General features: G+C 31.2%; 1 pseudogene; it reads right to left on the bottom strand.

The window, feature by feature from the left end:
• Nucleotides 1-11,767: 11,767 nt before the first annotated feature.
• The window catches only part of LOC142331091 (T-complex protein 1 subunit beta-like), a 42,499-nt pseudogene continuing 35,059 nt past the window's right edge, over nucleotides 11,768-19,207 (bottom strand).

The following is a 19,207-nucleotide window of genomic DNA, read 5'->3' as shown; positions in this document are numbered from 1 at the left end:
GTTCAGAAGTGGAAAGAGAAATGAACATTGGTAAAATAGACGGAGCATACAGGAAAGTTAAGAAAAATTTTGGGGTACATAAAGTAAAATCTAATAATGTGTTAAACAAAGATCGTACACCAATATATAATACGAAAGGTAAAGTCGATAGATGGGTGGAATATATTGAAGAGTTATACGGAGGAAATGAATTAGAAAATGGTGTTATAGAGTAAGTTTAGGAGGATGAAATGGGAGAAACAATACTGAGATCTGAATTCAAGGCAGCATTAAAAGATTTCAATGGCAGAAAGGCTCCTGGGATAGACGGAATATCTGTAGAATTACTGCGCAGTGCAGGTGAGGAAGCGATTGATAGATTATACAAACTGGTGTGCAATATTTATGAAAAAGGGGAATTTCCATCAGACTTCAAAAATAGTGTTATAGTCATGATACCAAAGAAAGCAGGGGCAGATAAATAGTTTGACTATTTACATGACTAGTTTAACTAGTCATGTATCAAAAATCTTAACTAGAATTCTATACAGAAGAATTGAGAGGAGAGCGGAAGAAGTGTTAGGAGAAGACCAATTTGGTTTCAGGAAAAGTATAGAGACAAGAGAAAATTAGGGAAAAGAGCAATTTTAGGCCTCAGATTAATAGTAGAAGGAAGATTAAAGAAAAACAAACCGACATACTTGGCGTTTATAGAGCTAGAAAAGGCATTTGATAACGTAGACTGGAATAAAATGTTCAGCATTTAAAAAAAATTAGGGTTCAAATACAGAGATAAAATAACAATTGTTAACATGTACAGGAACCAAACAGCAACAGTAATAATTATGTAAGAACATAAGAAAGAAGCCGTAATAAGAATGGGAGTCTGACAAGGATGTTCCCTATCTCCGTTACTTTTTAATCTTTACATGGATCTAGCAGTTAATGATGTAAAAGAACAATTTAGATTCGGAGTAACAGTACAAGGTGAAAAGATAAAGATGCTACGATTTGCTGATGATATAGTAATTCTAGCCGAGAGTAAAAAGGATTTAAAAGAAACAATGAACGGCATAGATGAAGTCCTACGCAAGAACTATCGCGTGAAAATAAACAAGAACAAAAAAAGTAATGAAATGTAGTAGAAATAACAAAGATGGACCACTGAATGTGAAAATAGGAGGAGAAAAGATTACGGAGGTAGAAGAATTTTGTTATTTGGGAAGTAGAATTACTAAAGATGGACGAAGCAGGGGCGACATAAAATGCCGAATAGCACAAGCGAAACGAGCCTTCAGTAAGAAATATAATTTGTTTACATCAAAAATTAATTTAAATGTCAGGAAAAGATTTTTGAACGTGTATGTTTGGAGCGTCACTTTATATGGAAGTGAAACTTGGACGATCGGAGTATCTGAGAAGAAAAGATTAGAAGCATTTGAAATGCGGTGCTATAGGAGAATGTTAAAAATCAGACGGGTGGATAAAGTGACAAATGAAGAGGTATTGCGGCAATTAGATGAAGAAAGAAGCATTTGGAAAAATATAGTTAAAAGAAGAGACAGACTTATAGGCCACATACTAAGGCATCCTGGAATAGTCGCTTTAATATTGGAAGGACAGGTAGAAGGGAAAAATCGTGTAGGCAGGCCACGTTTGGAATATGTAAAACAAATTTTTAGGGATGTAGGATGTAGAGGGTATACTGAAATGAAACGACTAGCACTAGATAGGGAATCTTGGAGAGCTGCATCAAACCAGTCAAATGACTGAAGACAAAAAAAAGTATAATTCCTGATACAGTTGTATCAGTTAAAAGCTATATTTGATATTTTCTAATGTTCTAAAATACTTATATATTTGTAAGATTAAATGTCTAAAACAGGTTTACCAGATTAAACACCTTACTTTTTATAATTAACCTAACATTTTTTTTTTACTGCGAATCAAAAGGGGAGGAAATTCTCTGCAGAAATGTAAATATCATTTTCTACTTAAGTAATATTGAATTAACAAGAAGTTTTCAGTTAATGCTTGGAACAAGAGCCCAGAGGAAAGCTATACTGTTTGGGATACTATCAAGCACACATGCATGTTTTGTAGATATGCATTAAAAAAAAACCAATGAATATTTAAGAAAACATTTTCACCAAACTGGTTAACATAGTGAATGACCATATATTTTAAATTAACTTTAGTTATGATGTCTATTGATACACAAATGTTACACACTGCAAAATTCAATCAACTATCTGTCGAGTAATTTATCTTGATTAATCTAAAATTATAGAATCTTACTTTTAAAACTCATGGTTAAATGATGCATTAAGTGAAATTTTTTTCATTTTATTTTTCCTTGCATAAATCATACACAACTACTTTTAGTTAAAAAATGTGATTGAACTATGAATAAATACCTGGTATATTAAACTCATTAAATTTCTAATACAAAATGTTTTTTTTGAATTGTTGACAATTAATGAACAAAATTTCACTACACTATTCTATTTTAATCATTGCTTATCTCATAATAACTGTATATCTAATGTTTGTATTCAGTGATCAATATTTTCTTCACAGCTAATTATCAAGCAGGAACATTCACTGGATTATTTAAAACATGTACTCATATGCAAAATTTAACATGATAAATACTATAAAAGATAAACTATATTAAAATAATAATAAAAACCTAAGAATAACCATTTTATTGTAACAATTTTTATTACTTTACTTAAACAAATTTGTTAAGCTTACTTAAACTATATATGAATATTTTTTGAAAAACATTTCTTAAAATTTATTTCCACCTCTAAAATATGTTTCTATTTTTGTTTTTTGTGTGGATAAGCCTTCCAGGACTACACAAATATCATTTCATGTAACTTCTTTTTCTTCTAGAAGTTCATAATTCTTCTAGAATGTTTAGCTATGCATAGAAATTTTGACATCATTTTAATTCTGACTTAATTTTATTAATTATTTTTTCTTCGCCACTTAAAGGGATATTAAAACTGAATTAGCTTTGGTACCTATATTTCAGACCCAAAATGAGAAGCAATTTTTTTGAAAAAAATTATACTTCATTTTTCAATACTTTTACACAATTCTCAATTAAATTAATTTTTTCTTGTTAGGGATCACTTCTTTATAATTCATTTTTTCTTTAATTTTTCCCACAGAATAAAGAAGCCATAAATCAAATATTGTTATATTTAAAATTTGGGAATTTAGATGTTTAAATCTTATTTGGTAATAATCAACACAATCAATAAAAGAACCTCTTGATATTAGGGCCCCAAAAGTTTGAGGTCCAAACATTTTGGATCTCAAAGTTTATTTAATTTTGGTGAGAATTAGTGTTATAATGTCTTTTTAATTTAGAAAAATCATGCAAGAACATATGACCTTTTTAAGGTTCTTTTATTTAACAATTTTTTAGAATTTTGTTTTTTATTGTACAATTCTTTATGACTTACAACACTACTCTTTGACCAGCAGTCATGGAATACTTTGCCAGGTTTTTTGGTTTCCAATATTTTTTTCTTAAAACTAAATTATTTTACCTAAAACAAAAACTGTATCACTTGAAATTTAATATTTTCTTCATAAAAAAAACTTTTGAAAATTAAAATAGTCATTAAAGAAAAAAACACCAAAACCATAATCTTATTTTCAACTTTAATTATTTAAAAGTATGAGATGTTACTTTTTGACTTTACAACAGTTTTCTTTTATCTTCTAATAAGATTAATTTCATTTCTGATGAAGGTACAGTAATTTTGAATCTTATTACCAACCCTACAATGTTTGCAATCATTTTTTTTACCAAAATAGTGGGCAGTCACATGTAAATTAATTCTCTACAATTTTTCCTGTGCAACTGCAAGGTGAGAGAGCTACTAAAGTTTTAGCAGAGTATGTTTTAAGTGTGGGAATGGCAGCATTGGTTTAGTAAATTAGAAATTGGATCCCCTTCTTGCTACATCTATTAAATGTACACGTGTAAAATTACTCAAATCACACCATGAATACATTAACAGTATATTTAATTTGCATAATGATCAGGCCTATTATATCTGGTAATTAACTTAAAACCAAATTGCTACAAACTAAACACAGTTGCAATATGTAACATTTTACGAATGAAATGAAAATGTAAATTAAAAAAAATTCTATACAAAGGTGGATCAATAAGCACACATGTTTGAAGACAGATGAGGTTGCTGAGGAAAGTTAGCATTACTACAATCTATCAAACTATGCAATTTACAATTTCAAACTAATTCTTAGGTTAGTTTTTATTTGGCAGCCATTTCTATTTGGTGTTTTTTAATACAATGGAAAAAGAACAATATCAATCCATAATTTGCTTATTTTACTACAGTGAATTATTAGACCGATAAAACAAGAAATTGAAACAGACATGGCAAAGAAAAAAGTGCTGTTTCATCACCACAACCTACTAGTTCACTCATCCAGAATTGTTGCAGCCAAATTGCATGAATCACACTATAAATTGCTGCTCCACCCACCGTACATGCCCAACCTGGCTCCGTATGACTTCTTTCTGTTCTCCAACATGAAACTGTAGCTTGCAGGAAAAAAATTCGCCTCAAACAAAGAGATTGTTGTTGAGACAGAAGCCTGTTTTGAAGAGTTTGACAAATCGTATTTTTTTGAGGGCTTAAAAAATGGCAGGGAAAATGGGAAAAGTGTATTCTGTTAAAAGGAGATTATGTTGAAAAAATAAAAGTTTTGTCAAAAACTTACATTTTCATTCCCAGCACAGGTTACTTGTTGATCCGCTCTTGTATTTACATTAGCAAATTTTTCATATTTTTACAAAAGATGTTTGAAGTGAGCAGTAATGCCCTTTTGTGCTCAAATGACCCTATTGATGTAAATCATTGCAGTCAATACCATTGATTTCTTGATGAATGTTTGTCTTCAGTTCATCAATACTAAGGGGATTCCCACAAATTACATGCTTCAAAGGAAAGAATCCTGGGGAACATGAAGGCCACCCTCTGCCGACGGTTTGTTCTAATGTAAAAGCCAAATGAATGCAGGTAGTGAATTGTTTGATGTATGACACACTGTTTCAACTTGTTCAAAGAATTCAGTCTTGAAAGAAGCTGTACTCTTTTCCTCAATTTGTTAACTGAACAGTAGAATTCTTTTAAAATTATATGGTACACTTCTGTACTGAAAAAATATTGATCCCACTGTGATTATCTGAAACAGCACACCATACACTAATTTTTTCACCATGAAGTGAATGCTCAAACATCCAGTGAGGATTTTCAGTCATCCAATTCCTGGTGTTGTGTAAATTAACATGCCCAGATAAATGAAACTATGCCTCATCTGATATGAAATAAGCAATGGGTCTGTCTGTCCATCAACAATATTATTGAGAAGCCAGTCACAAACAATAAGATGTTCCAGACAGTTTATTTTCTAACATTGTCACATGATATGGTTATTAATTTAAGTCATGAAGAATCTTATGGTAAGATACACATTTTACATCACTTTGTTATGTTAACTTATGTATTGATTTTTTCAAACTAGCAGAGATTTTTCTTTATATATTGGCTACAATCTCTGTAGTCCTAATGGAAGGTGTACGCTATTCTACATAGGTGTAGACCCTGTTGTAATCAATTTTTAACCAAATTGTATATGCTATTCTTTGTTGGAATCCTGAATATTTTTTGTAAATATTAGACACATTCCTTGAAAAAATCTAGAATGTATATATTCTTCTACTGTAGCAATCCTTTAACTCAACTGAATTAAGGCATTTTAGAAAAACAAAAATATATTGCACTGAAGCACGAACAGCTTACAACTGACAACAGATGAGAGAAATAATATACACAATCAAAAATGGCACTAGTATAGCAGCAGCATTAAAGGCGATACTCAATAACTGTAATTCGAGCTACCTTGGTTCAGTTTTAAGTGGTTTAACCAATATATTGTACAGGGTCATTCACGGGAACCGGATGTTTTTAAAATAATCATAAAAAATTGAATATTTACTTTAAAAAAGTTTTATTGGTACTGAAACACTTGTTAAATCAAAGTATTTGTTACTTACTCATGAACGAAAAATTATGTCCAGCAAGTGATGTCCATTTTGGGCAATACATTGTTGCAGCCTTTCACGGTAACTGGCCTCAATTCTTTGCAGCATGTCTACATCAATCTGGGTGACGTGATGACAAATTGCGATCTTTAGGTCCTCTAATGTACGCGGTTTATTGTCAAACACATGCGATTTCAGAAACCCACCACAGAAAAAAATCACAACTACTCAAGTCAGGGGACCGAGGGGGCCAAGGAATGTTGCCGAATCTGGAAATGATCCGTCCTGGAAACAAGTTATGGAGAATAGCCATCGTTGCCCTTGCTGTGTGTGCTGTAGCTCCATCCTGCTGGAATAACACATTTTGAAAATCGATTCCCCAGTTTTGTAACTCAGGGATGAAAAACATATTCAACATCGTAATGTAATGATCGGCTGTTACAGTTATGGCAGCGTCATTTTCTTCAAAAAAATATGGTCCAATAACACCGACCTTTTCTATTGCACACCAGACAGTGACCTTTGGGCTATGAAGAGGTCTCTCGTGAAGCTGATGCGGGTTTCTTTCTGCCCGATACTGGCAATTCTGTTTGTTGATGAAGCCATTCAGATGAAAATGGTCTTCGTCACTCATTAACAATAACAAATTTTCATTTTCTTCAAAAACGGTAAGCATTTGTCGACAAAATTGTAATCGCTGCGTGAAATTTTGCTCGTTTAACTGCTGCACGACGGCTATCTTGTAAGGATGGAAATGCAGGTCTGTATGCGGAATTCGTCTTACCGTACTTGTGCTCATTTGAAGCGCTGCTGAATGCCTCTGAATAGAGCGGCGTGGGCTTCTGACAATGGCTTCCCTTACTCGTTCGATGTTCTCCGGAGTGCTAGCAGTTCGTCAGGGACCCGGTGGTTTTTTCTTCAATATTGAATCACTTGTTCGAAGGTTGTTTACCCATCGTAATATTGGGACACTTGCATTACGATAGATATTAAACTGACGGCGGAAATCTCGCTGAACAGCAGTTACGGATTCGCCATTTCGCACAAAACTGTCATACGCATATACATTTAAGTAAGTAATCATTTACTTTTAATAGAACAAATTTATAATTTCACTGATTTACATGGGTAATTTTTTAAACAAGTTTTTGACAACATCAATAATGTAGGATATTGTCACTTGGTTTATAACCTTCATCAAACTTAGAACTGATAGTGCAATTTCAATTAAAATTTGTTCAGTTACTATTTTTTTTTTAGGACAGCTAGTTCTTTGTGGGATAAATTTTTAGTAATAGGATTGTACAGCTGCTTTTCATATGCCACACACATAGGAAAGAATGTGGTATATAGTGTGAAGCAACAAACTGAAGTATTCCTTTTTGGGGAAAAATTATATTTACTTGGTAATGATACTGTTCATCGATGCATTTTATTTTAGCTAACTATAAATTATATAACAAACTTATTATTATTTATATTACAAAAAAAATAGTTTTTTAAAAATATTTTTCTACAGTTGTATTATAAAGTCTGAATTAGGTGGCTGGAACCTGTATCATACTGAAATAGATTTTCATTATAATAAAGGTGTTTAACTAATCAAAAGCCTACTCTTTTCAACCACTGACCAATTTTTACTTACTGTTTTTTTACTTAGATTAATCAGATGAGTTTAATCAGATTAAATAGCTACACTCGCTAAGGATTATATCATAACTTACTTCACACTCATGCATTAATGGCTATCATTATAGCTCACTGCATACTGTAATATTTATTAAAAACAAAATATTTTTTTTTTTTTTTTAGAACATGTCATTTTGCAGTTTATATAAATTTTTAAATAATAATTATGCTAAATAAAAGCATGATTTTTGAGATAGGCCTCCATCCCACTCTGACTTGAACCCTTACCAATATCATAAAATAATGTTATGGTTCTACAATTTTATCTTTCTTTTATTTTACTTTAGTTTCTATAAATACATTTTAACATATATCTATCAGATGTTTTCTCTGTTCTTACTAGTTTTGGTGCTTTTTTTTCTTTTTATTTCCTTCCTGATGTTTTAATAATAAAACTGTTTTTTTATTTCTTTTTAATTTTATTCAAAAACAAATTGCCTTATAATTTCTTTTGTCAGTTCTAGTTTTTTAACACTTAAAAACCTTTTGCTTTTTTCTTCTAAGTTATCTTAATGACATTAAGATAACTTACCTTTTACTTTTTTACTTATAACTTTTTTACTTTTAAGAGGTAAAGTAAATCTTAATAAAATATCCTTTGTTTGATTGAACTTCTACAAGTTTTTAATCTGGAGCAAAATATAAAAGATGTACTACTGCTACCAAACTTTCCAATTCTATTATTTTGAATTACCATATCTGTTATTGTTAGAAAAATTATACTTTTATTCTAAGTTAATTTTTGTTACTCATTTCACCCTCTTTTGTAATCTTTTGCCTGTGATTTGTCAATTAAAGTTGTTTAAGTTCTAATCAAAATAAAGGTTTTAATACGATAGATACTTTTTACTAAGTTTAAAAGTCAATATAAATAGTAAATAAAACTATTACTCTTTTACTTTTCGGAAAAATCATGAAATCTCATTAGAATAAATACCCCATGTACAGAACAAAGTATATATTGAATACTAGCCTGAAATTTGCATTTTAAGTGAACCACCAATGATGAATTGCTCCATTATTTATTTACAAATACAGTGTTTTTTATTCACTAGTATGTGCTGAATTTTGCTTTTCTATAATGTATATTTATATATTTTTAATATAGGTCAAATAAATTGTAACTTCGTAACTACTAACATAATAAAGAATACTAAGAAAATATAATATATTGATTTTGTAGCAGATTTAAAAAAATCAAAATATACTTGAGAAAGAAATATTTTTAAAATGTAAGCTTTATTTTAGCAGATTCAATTAAATTTTGTGAAAAATAACCTCAATTCCTTTACGTACCAGAATTTTTTGTTATCCAAAAGCTATCCCCTTCAGTTAATCCCAAAATCTTTTTCAAATTTTATTTCCTTTAATTTTTATTACCTAAAATCTTTACATCTATTTATAACATATAAATGACAAATGCATTTCCCTCCATTGAAATTTCAAGAATTACCATTAAAATTAAATACACAATTCCAATGGTCTTTAGAACTTTTTTGCAAATTCAAAATTCATCCTGAGATTAAGATTTTACATAAGGGTTTTTTTATTCTGTAAAGAAATTAAATAACAAAAATCTATTTTTACACCAGTGAAAAAATACCAGACACTGCTAAAATTTTTAATCTTGTAGACTACCAATATCTAATTTAAATAAGTTCATTTTTCACATGTTCACATAAAACAAGTTTTGTTATTCATGCATAATCTTGTACATACAATAGAACAGTCACAAATTGAGATAGAAACCAAATTAAAATAAAAAAAAAAACACTTATTATTACTTAAATTAATCTAACTCGACAAACTAAACTCAAACACACTAATCACCATGTGCTATCATGTTTAAGTTGTGAGCTACACTGAAAGTAATGAGCGAGAGTGCCAGTTTTGGATGATCTGCACTGTGCCCCCTCCCCACCAACCTGCTAACCACTGATGCAAACTCAGATGTATCGGCAAGCTGACCATGTAAGTTGTAAAATGATGCCGCATTTATGTCTTTGAGACTAATAGTTAGGGAGTTATTAAGACAGGATGATATAGACCTTTTCGTTACGCTACAAATTTCTGTTCTGGTATGTTTCAGTGTGATTTTAAAGACCTTTCATGTCAAAAAAAAATCTGGTAAAAGCCCTTTCTTTAGCCTCAGTTTTGTTTGCAATGTGTAGATAACATGAAAATAAAACACACAAACTGGGAATAACTTAAACATATAAAATTTTAATTATATATTACGCTAAATAGATAGCACCAGTTGTGAAATATTATCTCAATTGTCTACCTTATAAAAATGTAAGTAAAAATTTAAATCTAATATAGCTAATATACCAATAATATAGTTGAACCAATTTTGATAACAATACTAAAATAAGATTTAGTTTTCTCAAAATTTCACTTCTGCATAACATTTAGTTATAACTCGCAGAACATAATTTAATGGAAAATAACCTTTCTGTGTCCATTTTCATAACACACCAATCTTATCATAACCTTTACCTTACCCCTAAATTTTCTGTTGCTAAATATCACTTCTTACATCAATGTTTCTCACTCCATATCTTCTTGTATCCCTTTTAGTGCTCTCAAGGATTTCATTTCTCTGACTTTATAGTTGTTCATTCTCTACATCACTGGAGAATGTTGGCTTTTTTCCAGTACCTTCTGTTTCCATGAAAAATGATTTAAGCACAAACACATTTTGCAGTCATCTAAATTTACAATTTTTCCCCTTTTAAAAAATCTAACTACCTGAACGTGTAAAACTTTTGAACACTCACACAGTTTGCCATTCCTGCACAGCACTCTCTTTTTCTATTATCATATCTCTTCCAAAAATATTCAGTTTGTTCTCTATATTTATTTTATGACTGCAATTTCATCACATCAATCAAAACACTAAGCCAATTTTTTACATTTTCTACTTTTTCTGCTGTTATCATAACATCAGCAAAAGACATTTTATCTTCACTTCACATAATGATGATAAAATAAAATTAAGTTATAAAATCCTTAAAGAGTTAATTTTTATAAACCTTCTAAAATTTTACTTAATTCTTTTTGCTTAATTATTCACTCCTTTCATTGCAATGCTGAACAATAGATAGAAAACTTCCATCATTACAGATGAAGAGTTCTTACTCTAATCTACGGAGTTCCTTAATCATTTATCTGCATTCTTTCTCAATAATATGATACCAATTTCAATTTAGTCATTTTTTTCTAGTACTTTTTCCTACTCAAACAATCATAAAATGTTCTCTAAATTATATCAACAACCAACTTTATGTAAAACATTCTTAATTTTTTTCCGCCAGAAAACCAATGGCCAAAATGAAATCCACTGCGTTATCTAATCTATTTGGCATGAAACCACACACATTGCGTTTCCTAACTTCACACAAAATGTATGTAGGAAATGAGACCATTAAATCACACTGTACTTATTAAATTTATAACAAAGGACACACAAAAGATTCTACAAATCTTTACATTTGTAGACTTATTAGATGGCAACAATTTAACTTGTCTGTCTTTAAAATTTAATGGGAAATATTAAAAATACACGAAGAAGAAAGTTTATAACAAATTTAAGAACCTACATCCAACATGTACTTCAACAATCTTTTGACAAAAATACTATTTTTAGCAACTGCATTATAAATTTCCTATTTTTTAAAATAATTTTTCCAACTCCTGGTTGTAAAATTCATGACTTTCAGTGATAGCATTATTATTTCACTTACCTGCTCAAGATATATTTATAAATACAAACTACTCTAAAAATTTCCTTTGATAAAAAAATTTTCCAGTTAATAATGGAAAACTACATTAGTAGTCAGTATGAAGTTTTTGAGTTACTAATTTTAATCAAAACAAATGAAATTTTATAAGCTATCACAGATTTACATTTAAAAATTTAAATGGAGTGGACTTTAATTTTATTTTATAAAATTTCCTTTATATTAGATAATATAATGAAGCAAAAATAAATACAATTAATGCAATTTTGTTACGCTGAATAGTTTATTATAATAAAAAATGTATATTCTTAATTAATTATTACCAAATTATTAAAAACCATAATCATCTTTTGAATGATAATACTTATAAATTTGATGTTTTAATTTTATTAATATAATTAAATATTTAGTGAAAGTAATAAACTACACTTAATAATAATAATACAAAATCAGTAATGTATATATAATTAAGCAATTAATTAGTTTTAATTAGCACGGAAAAATGAAATAAATACATTGTATATTCTTAGAAGATAATTACAAAGAAAAATTTCAAATATATAATTAATAAGAAATTATTAATGTAATAATAATTATTATTATTGGTTTAACAATGACCACGATCCTGTACACGTTTACGAGGTGCAGCTTTAATAATGCTATCAACCCTAAGTATCATTTCAGCAGCAGACAAAAGTAATTGTCTTTTAACCACAAATGATTCAGTAATTCCTAGTTCTTTCATACAACCGATCTTTCCAATATCCATATCTGTAACAACAATTAATAAATTTATATCACTGGCTGACAAGAAAAAAGCACAATTAAAGATACGACTACTGGAGATCAATTTCTTATTAATTTATAATAATGTATAAATTTCAATTCTACTAATTAAGCCACATAGTGCAGAATATTATTTTAATTTTTCATGTATGTACTTTTATGGGATCCTGTATCCTCACTCATGATTGAAATAATTCTGTTATCGAGTAATAAAAATACTAAAATAATGAAGATTGCATATGTACACAAGTGCTGCTGTCTGTTACAATTTTTATAAGGCTGTCTCCCTCAAACACTGTTTGATGGTTTATCAAACTGAAATTTTGTTCACATTTATATATGTAATATTTTTATAATATATTAATTTTATGTAATCTTTATAAATTTGTAATACAGTGCACTCGTGATTATCCAAATTCTGGTTAACCGAGCTAGTTACAGGAAGATAAAACATAAATATAAAGCAAGATAATCAAGGCGGGAAGCGACATTCATATGCTTCACATGCAATGTCTCCTCTCCAACTGAGTTCAGAAATCATCGGGTTCACCCATCAATCTTTGCATAGTCACAGTCACCTGTCAGTTTCAGAAATCTCTGCGGTTGCACTAAATGTGGTTGTGTTAGTGTGTTGAAGCCTGTACTTTTACTGAATTCTGTGTTGCGTTATGAGTAGAAAACAAGAGTTGTAGTTTCCCTTGAAATGAAATTTAATGCAATAAAACGGTTGGACAATGGCGAGTCAATTAAAAAGGTCACTGTTGGTTTGGGAGTTGGGAAAGCGACTGTTGAGGATTGGAGACATAACTGGAAAGAGATTGAAAAATTTGTAAACAAAAGTGCGAGTAGAGGCAACAGTTTGAGTCAAAATACTGAAGAAGGACAACTATGAGCAGATGTCTGAAGCACTTTTTCTGTGGTTTTCGCAGCTACGAAGGATGGGCAGTCCTGTAAGTGGGTCATTGCTTCAAGCTAAAACGCTTGAGTTCCACCAGGTGTTTAAAGACAGCGAGGAAACATTCACTGCAAGTGATGTGTGGCTGGACAGATGGAAGAAGAAATATGGCATAAGGCAGCTGAATACTAGTGGGGAGAAAGTGTCAGTTGACTCATCTACAGTTGTGGAATTTCAGTCTAAAATGGAAGAAATTTCAAGGAAAGATTAACATCAGAAGAAATTTTTAACTCTGATGAGACTGGTCTTAACTTTTGAATGCTACCTTTAAAAACCTTAGCAGTAAAACCTTAAAAAACTGCTTGTGGATTTAAAGAAAATAGAGCAAGTCACTATTCTGAGTACCTGCAACGTTTCTGGTTCTTTGATTTCAAAAGTCCTCTGCTTATTGGAAAATCTAAAAACCCAAGAGCCTTTAAAAATACAAAGTCAACTGACTGACTACCAACAATGTACCGCAATCAAAGAAGTGCATGAATGGATTAGTGACTAGTACTTTAATGAATTTGTTCCTGTCACTGAAGCATTTTTAAAGAAAAGTAAGCTCCCCAGGAAAGCTATTTTATTATTGGAAAATGCGCTATCTCACCCAGATGCCAAAGAATTGTGTAGTGGTGATAGTAAAGCCCCCTAATGTGACATCACTTATATAAAATCTCTAGACCAGGGGTTAGTAGAAAAGAGAAATTACTGGCAAAGGCTATTCCAGACGTTGATCGCAAAATTAGATGAAGGAATGACTGTTAGGGAGGCCTTAAAGAAAGTCACCTTAAAAGATGTAGCATACTGGATTGGTTCAGCGTGGGATGAGATGAAAACCACTTCCATTCAAAAATCTTGGAAGAATTTATTTGGCTTAGAAGGACCCCCCCCCCACCAAAAGTGCCAGAACAGGATAATGTAAATGAACTAGTGCAACTAGCCAATGAGCTACCTGTTGAAGATCAAATCAACAGCGAAGATATTCGTGATTGGTACAATGAAGACCAACGATAAGACAATTATTGAAGAGTGCACACCACATGATATACTGTCTCTACAGTGTTGGCATAACTGCACATCATCTAACAGCACAGAGGCTGAATCAAAAATCAATCTGACTTTTTACAAAAAAAATAATCTTACGTTTCTACATGCTTACAGGTCTGTAATTGTTTATTTTACATTTTTTCTTACAATACACTAATTCTGTATATTTTTAACTAGTTTTTTCGTTATTTTTAGCCCAACAGCATACTTAACCTCCATTTCGTTTTTCTGTATCTGAAGTGGTCTCAGTCCCAATTACCTCTGATAACTGCGAGTCTACTGTATTTCTAAATCTGAATTAATATCACAAATAGAATCTTTATTATTTACTAGATTGTCTTCCGTATCAGATAAATGTAATTTATTATTTTTGTAATTTCTATCATATTTAAGAAATCTAGTTTTAAAAGATTTATTTGTTTTTCCTATATAAATACCATACAATCATTATTTTTGTTTTGTAGATATTTTATTATGTGGTTATTAAGATTTGTATGTTAGTTTTAATGTTTCTTATTAAAAGTTTTAGTAATGTTTTCAATGATATTATTTAAATATAAAAATACCTGATGTACATTTCTTCACTCTTTTGTGTCTTATGTATCGGTTGAAGATAGTTTATTTTTTTTATTGTTTAGATAGTTGTTTATAAATATTATTAATTACAGTAGTATCATATCCATTTTCAACCTCTATATTATTTTATGATGTTTATTTCATTATTTAACTTTTTTTTGTTATTATGAGAGGTTATTTTAAAGATAACCTAAAAAGTTAACGTAAAGACCATTTCATTGTAAAAAAAATTATCCTGAAAACTTTATAAATATTTTTTTCCTCTTAAACTACAAACTATTTCTCAATAAAATCGCCACATGAATTAAGACATAGTGATAAGCCAGCTTCAATATACCCTCATCATATTCTTCTGCCACCAATTCGTTTAGCCACTGATTAACCTTTCACCACCTTTCTGAAGCCTAAAAGGTCACGAACAATGCGACCAGTAATAGCTCTTGAAACATCAGGAAAAAGAAAAGCCAGGTCGGAAATCATTGAGTAATGATCTTTTCTGATTTCATCATCAACACGTTTCAAAAAGTCCTCAGTGATTATAGGGGGTCTCCCTGAACGTTCTTCATCATACACATTAATTCTGTTATTTCTAAACCTTTCACACCATTTTTGGACGTTTCTTTCATTGAATACATTATCACTGTACACAGCAACCAACTAACTGCCTATGAATTTCAGCCAGCTTAACGTTTTGATGGTTTAAAAAACATATGACTCCACAAATTTCACAGTCAGTGGCAATATCGATTTTCCTATTCACAATCAAAGATTCACTAATCAAAGATACTAAAACGCTACATCTTATAGACAACAATGCAGTGTGTACATTACGCATAGCCATGAACGACACAAATTCACCAAATTTAAGGAGAGAATTTCCCAGCAGTCTTTACTTTAGAGATATCTCTCGTATGTTTGTATTTGTTCTATTAATCATATCTTTATAAGTGATTTTACTATTAAAAGAATATCTTATGTATGAGATTTCTACTATCAGCAATTATGTCAGAAATATATTTACAGGAGTTTGAGAGTAAATTAGTACATGTTATTACTCATACACATAGTTTTAATAAGGACACGATATGTAGATATTCAACATACCATTGGTGTGTTGATGGTATGTTTGATGGGTTATATATAATGACAATACCAACAGAGTAAATATTTTTTCTATTTGCCATTTTTTCTATTTTTTCCATTCATGAATTTTTGAAATTCTTTTTCTAATAGTGATTACTTGTTTATTACTTAAAAGTTATCCTTTTAATACTTTGGAGAGTCAAGTAATAATTCAGATCTGTAATACCTTAAATTACATTACCCATAAATTTTTCTTTTCTTTTGGTGAACAACATCATAAAAAATATAGACCTATGGTGTACATCAAATGCAGTACTTAATTACAATTTCATTAACAAAATTTGGTGGAAATTTGTATACTCTATGCTATAGAGTAACATATACAACCCAGGTCAATGACCCAAATCCTATATTAGGTTTTTATTTCACTATAATCAAACATCTCGAGTTCCCCCGAGGGGAGAAGATCCCACCTCGTAGCGTGTCCGGTCGCTACACCACCCCTTCCGTTCTCCTAGCCAGTAGTGGCTTTAACGGAGGACATCTTCTCGCCCTCAAACTGATTGCGCACCACAGCTTTCTGGTCAGGCCCCGCAGAGATGCCACCGATGCAGATGCCCCGAGGGACATCTGCATCAGTAAAATTCACCCCGAGATAGTTTTAGTGTTTATGCCTTCAGAAAGAAGACAACGGACACCTGCAGCTACCACGTCGCCCTCAAGAACTAAGCTAGAAGCCTAACCGTGGAACGAAGACCACGCGCCTAGCACTAACTATTAATGAGCCAATTTATTGAATGTCTCAGATCCAAGCAACAACCACTATAACAAAACTTTCCCACTAAAAAGCTTAACACAGTGAAATTTAGACCTAGTTCCCTTAAAGAACCCCGCTTACTACTCGTATGAGTTTCCTAACTGACTCCGCTCCAGTCTGCCCGGGAGAGGAGAATGAACACCTACTCCCACACAGCTCCATCGCGCAGTCCTGCGTGACATTCACCATCTATCGTAAACCGCCTTCAAAACGTCGCTGCATACCACTGAAGCAGCACCCAGAGACGCCTCGCCGACAATGTTGTTAGCTCACAAAATGCTCCCGTCGAAGCGCGACCGCACCCCCCCCGGGACAAGGATAACCATGCCCGTTGGCCAGTAGAAGAATCAGCCCACCTAGCTTGCCAAGAATCAAAACCTTGGTCTTCAGTTTCCCGCATACGCCCGGAGGTAAGAAGGCCTGCCTTCTTTGAAATAAACTGCTGGCTACGCTCTGTAGCCGACTATAATCAAACAATTTAATCAGGAGATATTGTGAATTGATTGACAAATGGTAACTGTTTCTTTATTTTCAAGTCCCTTTTTCAAATCACCCTTGTCAGCTCTCTAGGAGGTTTTTTTTGGAATTTTAGACTTTCCTACGATTCTTAATGCTACGGAACTTTCTTGGTATCAAGATTGAAGTTTCTGTTATAGAACTTTTTTTTAAATATTGAAATAAATAATTCTGTTCCTTTTCTTTAACAAATGTTCATGATTATTGTTAATTTATAAATATTGTAATTGCAACATTATTAAGTATCTTACTTAATCCATATGTTTCATTTCCTTGTGTATGTGCAGCACGCAACTCGCTTATTAATTGTGCAGAATCATAACCAGCATTATCAGCAATAATAATAGGTAACATCTGTAATGCTCTTGCGAATGCTTCCATAGCAACAGCTTCTTTGCCGGGTGTTTGGGTAGCCTCACTCTGTACAGCACAAGCCATTAACATTTCACTACAACCTGCAAAAAGTTAAAATACATTAAACAATATTAAGAAAACTTAAAGTTAGATAATATACAGAATGATTAGTTTTAAGAGGGATTGAACCAAATCTTTTAATGTAACAAACATCAAGATGTTTTAAGTTAAACGTATATAGCTTTCATCAACTGCTGTTTTTTTTTTTTAATAATGTAATTCCAGCTGAAGTCGTAACAAACAGTTTTACAACATCGTTCAAAGTATAATCATAAAAAGTAACAAATGTGAAAAGCAACACCAGCCACACTCAGATAGTACTACACTAAGTGACAGCAACAAAACAGTGTATCTAAACAAACTTGGTGCTCATTTCTTACATTGACACCAATCATAAAAGCATAATATCATGTTCATATCACAAACATGCATCACTATCATAAAAGTATTTTACGAAATATATTTTCTGTTAATGTAAAAATAATGCTGACCTCCTCCATAAACAACTCTTGTTTCACGTACAGTTGCTGCTAAAACACATAAAGCATCATGCAATGATCTGTCAGCTTCATCGATGATTTGCTTAGTAGCACCACGTATTACAATACTGCAAGCTTCACCCAAAGGTACACCACCAAATCTCAACAAAGTATCTTCACCAATCATTATCTGAAAGAAAAAACCCACATACAGCATTTTAATTATACATTAGTATCTTCTGCATATTTAATATTCTGCTTAATTGATATTTTTTTTAATTTACACATTCATATTACAAAACAGACATAATTCAAATTTAAAAAAAATTTGTTTAAGTAGGTGTATTTGAATGGATACATGTTTAAAAATGTACAAAATCTGTACATCTGAAAATCTTTAGAATCTAAAGTCATTCTTTAAATCTAAAATAAAACCTTATATGAATATTACTAATTATATTGCAGTATAGGTTCTTTTCATAAATTGAAAATTTGGATTATTGAATTTGTCACAGGGTAGAAATAAATCCTGGGTAGAAATGCCACAATATATTTGTTATTTCAGTAGCGACTAAAAATACAGGTAACTGTAATGCAATGAACTATAGTACCAACAACGTCATGTTGCCAAGATCAAGCATATGTCTGCCTATTGAATGAAATAGTATCATTAGTCTACCATCAAGTCATCTTCAAACACCAGGGAATCAGGTGTTTAACAATATTTCTATTCCATGATCAGCAAAAAAGTAATGAGAAGGTACAGATCATGTTGAGTCACAGATACGCTTATAATAGGGATGTTCAGAAAGTTCTCGGCCTGACACAGAAATGGAGCAAGTATGACAAAATGACTTTGATATATGTTAAGAATAAGATTTTAAGGTGGCATGCTATTAAGTTTCAGATGCTTGTATATAATTGCTCATTTATGGCAATCAAACAATATAAACAAGTTTTGATATTTTCCTCCTTCATTTTCAACAGCAAAAAAGTTGGTTGCTGAATTTAAACACTGTTGAATATTCAAGATGATGAACACGT

This window comes from Lycorma delicatula, chromosome 10 (assembly GCF_047948215.1).
Source record: "Lycorma delicatula isolate Av1 chromosome 10, ASM4794821v1, whole genome shotgun sequence".
NCBI classification, from domain to species: Eukaryota; Metazoa; Arthropoda; class Insecta; order Hemiptera; family Fulgoridae; genus Lycorma; species Lycorma delicatula.
Note: the sequence above shows the minus strand (reverse complement) of the source record. Positions and strands in the feature narration are given on the sequence as shown.